The 6,715-nt window shown below is 45.4% G+C and overlaps 1 protein-coding gene across 1 annotated transcript in view; it reads right to left on the bottom strand.

The window, feature by feature from the left end:
• LOC103608699 (amphiphysin) overlaps positions 1–5,275 on the bottom strand; it is an 81,128-nt gene extending 75,853 nt beyond the window's left edge. Inside the window, exon 1 of the mRNA XM_008593101.1 lies at positions 5,227–5,275. The gene's annotated coding sequence lies outside the window, so the exon portion shown is untranslated. The remainder of the gene's footprint in view (positions 1–5,226) is intronic.
• Between the last annotated feature and the right edge of the window lie 1,440 nt (positions 5,276–6,715).

Here is a 6,715-nt window from a genome sequence, read left to right as displayed (position 1 = left end):
CTTTGCCCCATTGCTTAGAAGAGAGCTGTTCATGGAGACAGCAGCTGCCGCAGAGGAAGGCAGGATGGGAAGTCTTCCTCTGAAAGTCTCAAGGAGGAGAACAAGCATGGAGCAGGAGTGGGAAAACAGGCAGGGGTGAGGTAGCCCAATAGCAGCCAGCCCTGCCCCTCGGGTCACGCCTACACACGACAAGTCACATCAGCGAGCAAACATTCATCACGCCACTGGGACAGCACTCCCTCTACAGAGGGCTCTTGTGTGATCAGCAATCCTGTGTCTGGCCTCCACTGCTACCAACACGCCAGTGACTCCTGATTCCATATCCCTACTGCACTCTCCACTGGATGTCTGAGCAGCACTTCAAACTTCATTTGTCCAAAACAAACTCCTAACTCTACTGTCCATACCTGCTCCTACTCCTTTTCCCAATTCTCATGAATGTCACTGCTGTAGACTGGAAGATGCCCCAACTTCAATGAGGCTTAATCCCCACCATTACCTGATCAGGGTGAGAAATCATATGGTAATTGAAAGGTGGGGCCTTGAAGAGGTGATTAGATTGTAGGACCATGCCCTAGTGAATGGATTAATAATGGTGGTCAGGGCTTTAATAGGAGAGCACATGCGGAGCGCTCTCTCTCTCTCTCTCTCTCTCTCTCTCTCTCTGCTTCACCATTCCTGCCATGTGAGACATGTGGGTCACTGTTATGCCCCCAAGGAAGACCCTCACCAGACGTGTTATCTGGAGTTTGGACTTCCCAGCCTCTGAAACTGTAAGCAATACATTTAGTTTTCTCACAAATTACCCCGTTCCATGTATTTCATTATAAGCAACAGAAACAGACTCATATAAAAACTTGGTATCTGAGAAGTGGGGTGTTGCTTNTTATAAGCAACAGAAACAGACTCATATAAAAACTTGGTATCTGAGAAGTGGGGTGTTGCTTATAACAAACACTTGAAAATGGAGAAATGGCTTTGGAACTGGATGTTGAGGAGAGGCTGGAAGAATTTGGAGGAGCAACCTAGAAAAAGCCTACCTGCTGGTGGGAATTTAGTAGACAAGAAAACAAGAGAAATTTTGGAAATTTTTAGAGATAGGTTAAATGGCGGTGAGGAGAATAACGATAGAAATATGGACAGTAAAGGCCATTCCAAGAAGGTCTCAGATGTAAATGAGAAGGGACTTGTTAAAAACAACTGAGGCAAAGATCACCCTTGCTATGAACTGGCAAGGAACTTGCCCCAAAGTTTTACGGAATGTGAAACTTAAAGGTGCTGACCCAGGGTATTTAGTGGAAGAAATCTCTAAGCAGCAAAGCATCAGGAAGCTGCGTGGCTACCTGCAACAGCCTATGCTAAGTTATGGCAGAAAAGGCATGAAGTAAATCAAAATGTATAATTAAAAGGGAAGCACAGTGTAAAGATTTGGAAAATTTGCAGCCTGGCCATGTGGTAGAGAAGCAGAGAGCATTATCAGGAGAAAACTCCAGGGGTGCTGCAAAGTGACTGGTTGCTAAAGACATTAGCATGGCTAGGAGGCAGCCAGGTGCTGATAGCGAAGACAATGGGAGAAAGGCCCTGAAGGCATTTCAGAGATCAAGAGGCTGAGTCTTCCATCACAGGCCCAGAGGCCTAGGGAGTCAGAATGCTCTTGGGGAACAGGCCCAAGGCACCCTCTAAGGACTTGCTGCCTCGTGCCGCTTTGGGAAGCTGCTTGCCACACAGCACCCTGGCTGCTCCAGCAGTGGCTAAATTGGCCCCAGATATGGCTGGACCTGAAGCTGTGGAAAATACAAGCCAGAAGCCTTGGCTGTGTCCACATAGTGTTACTTCTGCTGGATCACAGAATGACAGAGCTGTAGAAAGTTGAGATCCTCCACCCTGATTTCAAAGGATGTATAAAAAAGCCTGGGGGCCCAGGAAGAGATCTGTTCCACAGGCAGAGTCACCACAGACAGCCTTCGCTTGAGTGATGCAAAGAGAAAATGTGGGGTTGGAGTTGCAGCAGAAAAACCCCATCAAGGTCATGCCTAGTGGAGCTGGGGGAGTGGGACCACCATCAAGACCCCAGAATTGTGGAGCTACTAGCGTGCAATGCCAGCCTCCAAGAGCAAAATCACAGCTGAAGACCAGGAAAGCCATAGAAGTGGAGATGCCCAAGGACTTGGGGACCCAACTCCTGTACCAGCATGCAGAGGACATCAAACATGAAGTCAAGGTGCATAATTCACCAGCTGCAAGATCTGACGCCTACCCTGCTGGGTTTCAGACTTGTTTGGGGCCTGTTACCCTTTTCTTTGGGGCTATTTCTCTTTTTGAATGGGAATATGTACCCTATGTTTGCCCAACATTGTATCTTGGAAGTAGACAACTTTTACTGATTTCTCAGATAGGACTTTGAACTTTGGACTTTAAGTTGAAACAATTTAACTTTGGGGATGAAATGAATGTATTTGTGTGTGAAAAGGACATGAGTTTTGTGGAGTCAGGGGCAGAATGCTGTCGACTGGATGATCCCCCAACCTCACTGAGGCTTGATCCCCACTGTTAACTGTTGAGGATGGGAAATCCCATTATGGAAATTGAAAGGTGGGGCCTTGAAGAAGTGATTAGATTGTAGGACCATGCCATAGTGAATGGATTAATAATGGTGGTCAGGGGTGCGGTTCTGAGGGCTTTAAAAGAAGAGCACATGAGGAGCTCTCTGTCTCTCTCTCTGCACTATGCCATTTCTGCCACGTGAAACTCCTGGGTCACTGTTGCCCCCCAAGGAAGACCCTCACAGATGTGTTCCCTGGACTTTAGACTTCTAAGCCTCTGAAACTGTAAGCAATAAATTTAATTTTCTTGCAAATTACTCAGTTCCATTTATTTTGTTATAAGCAACAGTCGCCCAGTTGTCCCAGTTAGAAAACTGGAAGTCATCCCAGATTCACCTCCCAAACTGGATTTGTCACCCAGACACACTGCTTCTCTGATCTTGAATCCAGCCCCTTCCTTTCCTCGTCCTCTGCCACTGCCCTGGAATAAACACTCATCCTTTATTATTTAAATCAAATTAAATAATCCATGTCAATGGTCTAGCAAAGTACTTGGCACAGAACAAATATTCAAATGTCAGCCATCGGTACGAAAAATATTTTTGGAGGCAATATGGCACAATAATTAAGACTATTATTTGCAATCAATCAGCCTTTGTTAAAATCTTGGTTCCATCACATACCATCTGTGCAATTTTTAGGCAAATTACTAATCATCCTAAACCTCAGCTTTCCAAAGTGTAACATACTAATAAATAATAGTACCTGCCATAAGGCTGTAGTGAGAATGATATGAAATGAGGCATATAAAAAACTTATCTCAGTGCCTGCTACATAAGTGCTCAATAAATGTTGGTCATTATTATTATTAATAGACTATTGAACTAGATTTTTAATAAATCTCCTTGTAATTTCATTTCTTCTAACCTCAATCCCATACAATCACAATAACTAATTTTCTAAAATTCTAATCTGGTCATGTGACTTATTCCCTTGCCTACAATCACTTATTGAGTCCCCTCCCCATTGATAGAATAAAACCTCTGATATGATCCATAAAGAACTTCTTTATGCAAACGCTGCCTCCATTCCACATCTCAAACAGCTCAGTTTTCTGCTTGCACCTCAAGGATCTACCAGTTCTCTAAAGAGCGCGGGCTTCCTCCTGCCTCCTGGTTGCTTCTCCTACCTGCAATGCTCCCTAACATCAATCCCTTTCTCTAGCACACCTGATCACTTGAGGACCACCTATGCCCCCTTCCTGGGTCCATTCAAGTATAAGTTCTTGGAGGTACTGTTCCTGACCCAGTCTCCTCCTGTCCCTCAGGTAGGGTGGGGACCTGTTGTCTGTTATGACGGCACTCAATGCACACTTCCTACGCCTACTGGCCTTTTTGTTTATTTAACTGGCTCCACACCTCTGCTGCGAGCCCCTTGACAACAGGCACTGTGTCTTGTTCATCTCTGCTTCTCTTTTTTTTAGAACGGGGTCAGGCACACGAATGGTGCTCAAGAGATGTTTGCTGCCACAATGAATGCAAAATCTAAGCACCAGGAGAAATCACAAAGCCCTGCAGAGGTGAAGGAGGCCCAGAGATCAGTGATGATAAGATGAAGAATAGAGCTCACATCCCAATTCACAGAATCCCAGTTTTAAAGCTTTAGGGGGGTTCTGAGAGAACTGGAGCATCTTACAGACGAGAAAGCCCAGGTGGCTGAGAGGCTGGTTACTTTCCCCACAATTGCCCCAGGGCCCACGCCTCCTCAGACCTTTTTGGTTTCTGCCTTGTTGGATACCCTTATAAAGATCTTATCTACCCAAGATCAGGGACTAAATCTACTGCCTTCTATTCTACTACTTTAGTACATTTCTTTGTATTCATATTTAAATCTTTACTACAATCTGCAATTGGGGAGGGGAAAGGAAAGGGTGAAGTTAAGAATCTCACTTTTTTCTAAGTGTTTGGCCAGTTTTCCCAATAACCCTTTGCAGATGATCCACCCTCTCTCTACTCATCTCACAATCTGCCTTCTGCTGTATCACACTGTGGGTACACTTGGCTCTGACTCAGGGCAGGGGCGTGATGACGGGGGACAGGGGCACAGACTGAGCACAGCTCCCGAGTGCTCTCTCCTCCCCCTCCACTGGCCTCATTTCTTTGCCTTGCACAGCTGAGTACAGAAACCACCATCAGGGCCTCTCTGTTCCCACATGGTGGGGCTGCAAGTGCGGCCAGTCCACACAAGTCACAGGCAGTCCAGGGCCGTGGCTCCTGAACCCTCCGCCTGCCTCTGCCCCATCCCTTGCCCCGTCCAGTGAGAGGGCTTATAGGGAGCCTGTGAGTGCTCCACTCCTGGGACTGCTCCCCCTCAGGATGTAAGCCCACTGTGACTTTTCTTAAGCAAAGTCTAGAGCTCGCTTTGACAAATCTTCCTAGAAATCTCTGGCACGGAGGTGGCATTTATTCTTAGTTATCAGCACAAGGGCAGACATATTTTTCCTTGTGTATTCTGATTATCCTGTCAATGGGAATTGAGGGGTGGGTGGAATGGAACACCTGCATTCAAGTGCTCATCTTGCCAGGAAGCCGAATGGCTTTGTAATTAACACTAAATCCTGTCACTTGCAAATTCCAAGAACAACCTCTGCTTGGTAGCATGCAGTAAATAACACACACGTTACCTTTGATTGCTGCTAAGTATCCTCGGAGTTCTCGCTGAAGTCTGGTACCCTCTGCCTGGAAAACACACAAGCACAGAGATGCTAAACATCTAAAATTCTAATCTGGTCACGTGCAAACATGTTAGAAGCAATAAGTCTCAAAGTTACTAGTGCCAGAGGCTCATTCTTGAAAGAGCATAAATATGTGCACACAGACTGAACAAGGTGATAACACCCATCAGTCTACACATTTATAGAGCTATTATTCAGCTCAAAAGAACAGAAAAGGGCAAGATCTTGCTAAGAGTGGAAAATATGATCCTCTATACAGCCTCCTGTATACTCAAGAGCTATCAAGTCTCTACATTTTGACACATGGGCTTCAATAGCAGGGACTGACCATCACAATCCAATATGGTAGCCACGAGCCACGTGTACTTCTAAGCACTCACAGTGTGAATAATTCAAGCTGAGATGTGCTGTGAGTGTATTTTACATAGTAGATTTCAGGGACTTAGTGCAAAAAAATCTTGTTAATATATTTTATATAGATTACATGTTACAATGATAATATTTTGAAGATATTGAGTTAAATAAACTGCTTTATTTAAATTAATTTCACCTGTTTCTTTTTGCTTTTTAAAAATGTGGCCACTAGATAATTCTAAATTACATATATAGTTTACATTATATTTCTATTGTACTGCACCAAAATTAGAAGCATTGTTAAATCGGAAATTTTGACATACAAATGCTTGCTTTGGTGTGGATTTCCCTTAGAAACTCTGGCCACTAGATAATTCTAAATTACATATATAGTTTACATTATATTTCTATTGTACTGCACCGAAATTAGAAGCATTGTTAAATCGGAAATTTTGACATACAAATGCTTGCTTTGGTGTGGATTTCCCTTAGAAACTATCTGAAACTAGGATTGGATTGCAAGTAGTTTAATTTAAAGTTAATGCAGGAAATGCCAACAGGGGAGTGGAGAACAGAGGCAGGGAAGGAGGAGGCCAGCGCACAGTGCTCCCCAAAGTTACCACTGCAGGCGGCTGGGCCTCAGCCCCACTGGTGAACTCGGGGTGGGGTTAAACACACCCCTAACTGAGGGGCAAATGGACCAGGCATTCCCTCATCCTCCCCTGTCAGTCACTGGTCTATGGCTGCTCCAGGGGGACATTAACTCCCCTGAGTGTCTGCACAGGGGCAGAGAGGTCTGCAGTAGCCAGAGAAAGCCTCCAGGCAGAGAGCTGCCAATGCTGGTCATTGCAGGTCAGTCTAGTGGGCTAGAGATGAGGGAAGCAGCTTGGGCGCTGTGAGTGCCTCCCAGGGACCCATGCTTCTGCTCCCCTGCCCAGAGCCCTGTGTACCCATTCAAGGCAGGTGCTGCCTCTCTAGCCTGGGCTGATGGAGGGCAGAGGAAGCTCCTCTGCTGTGAGGTACTGAATAGCAAGCTGACAAAGTCCTTGCTATTCTACAGAAGCCAGCAAGGATGGCATCCCTT

Source organism: Galeopterus variegatus, unplaced genomic scaffold (genome assembly GCF_000696425.1).
Source record: "Galeopterus variegatus unplaced genomic scaffold, G_variegatus-3.0.2 Scaffold8706, whole genome shotgun sequence".
In the NCBI taxonomy this organism is placed as follows: domain Eukaryota; kingdom Metazoa; phylum Chordata; class Mammalia; order Dermoptera; family Cynocephalidae; genus Galeopterus; species Galeopterus variegatus.
This window is presented reverse-complemented; position numbering and strand designations above follow the sequence as displayed.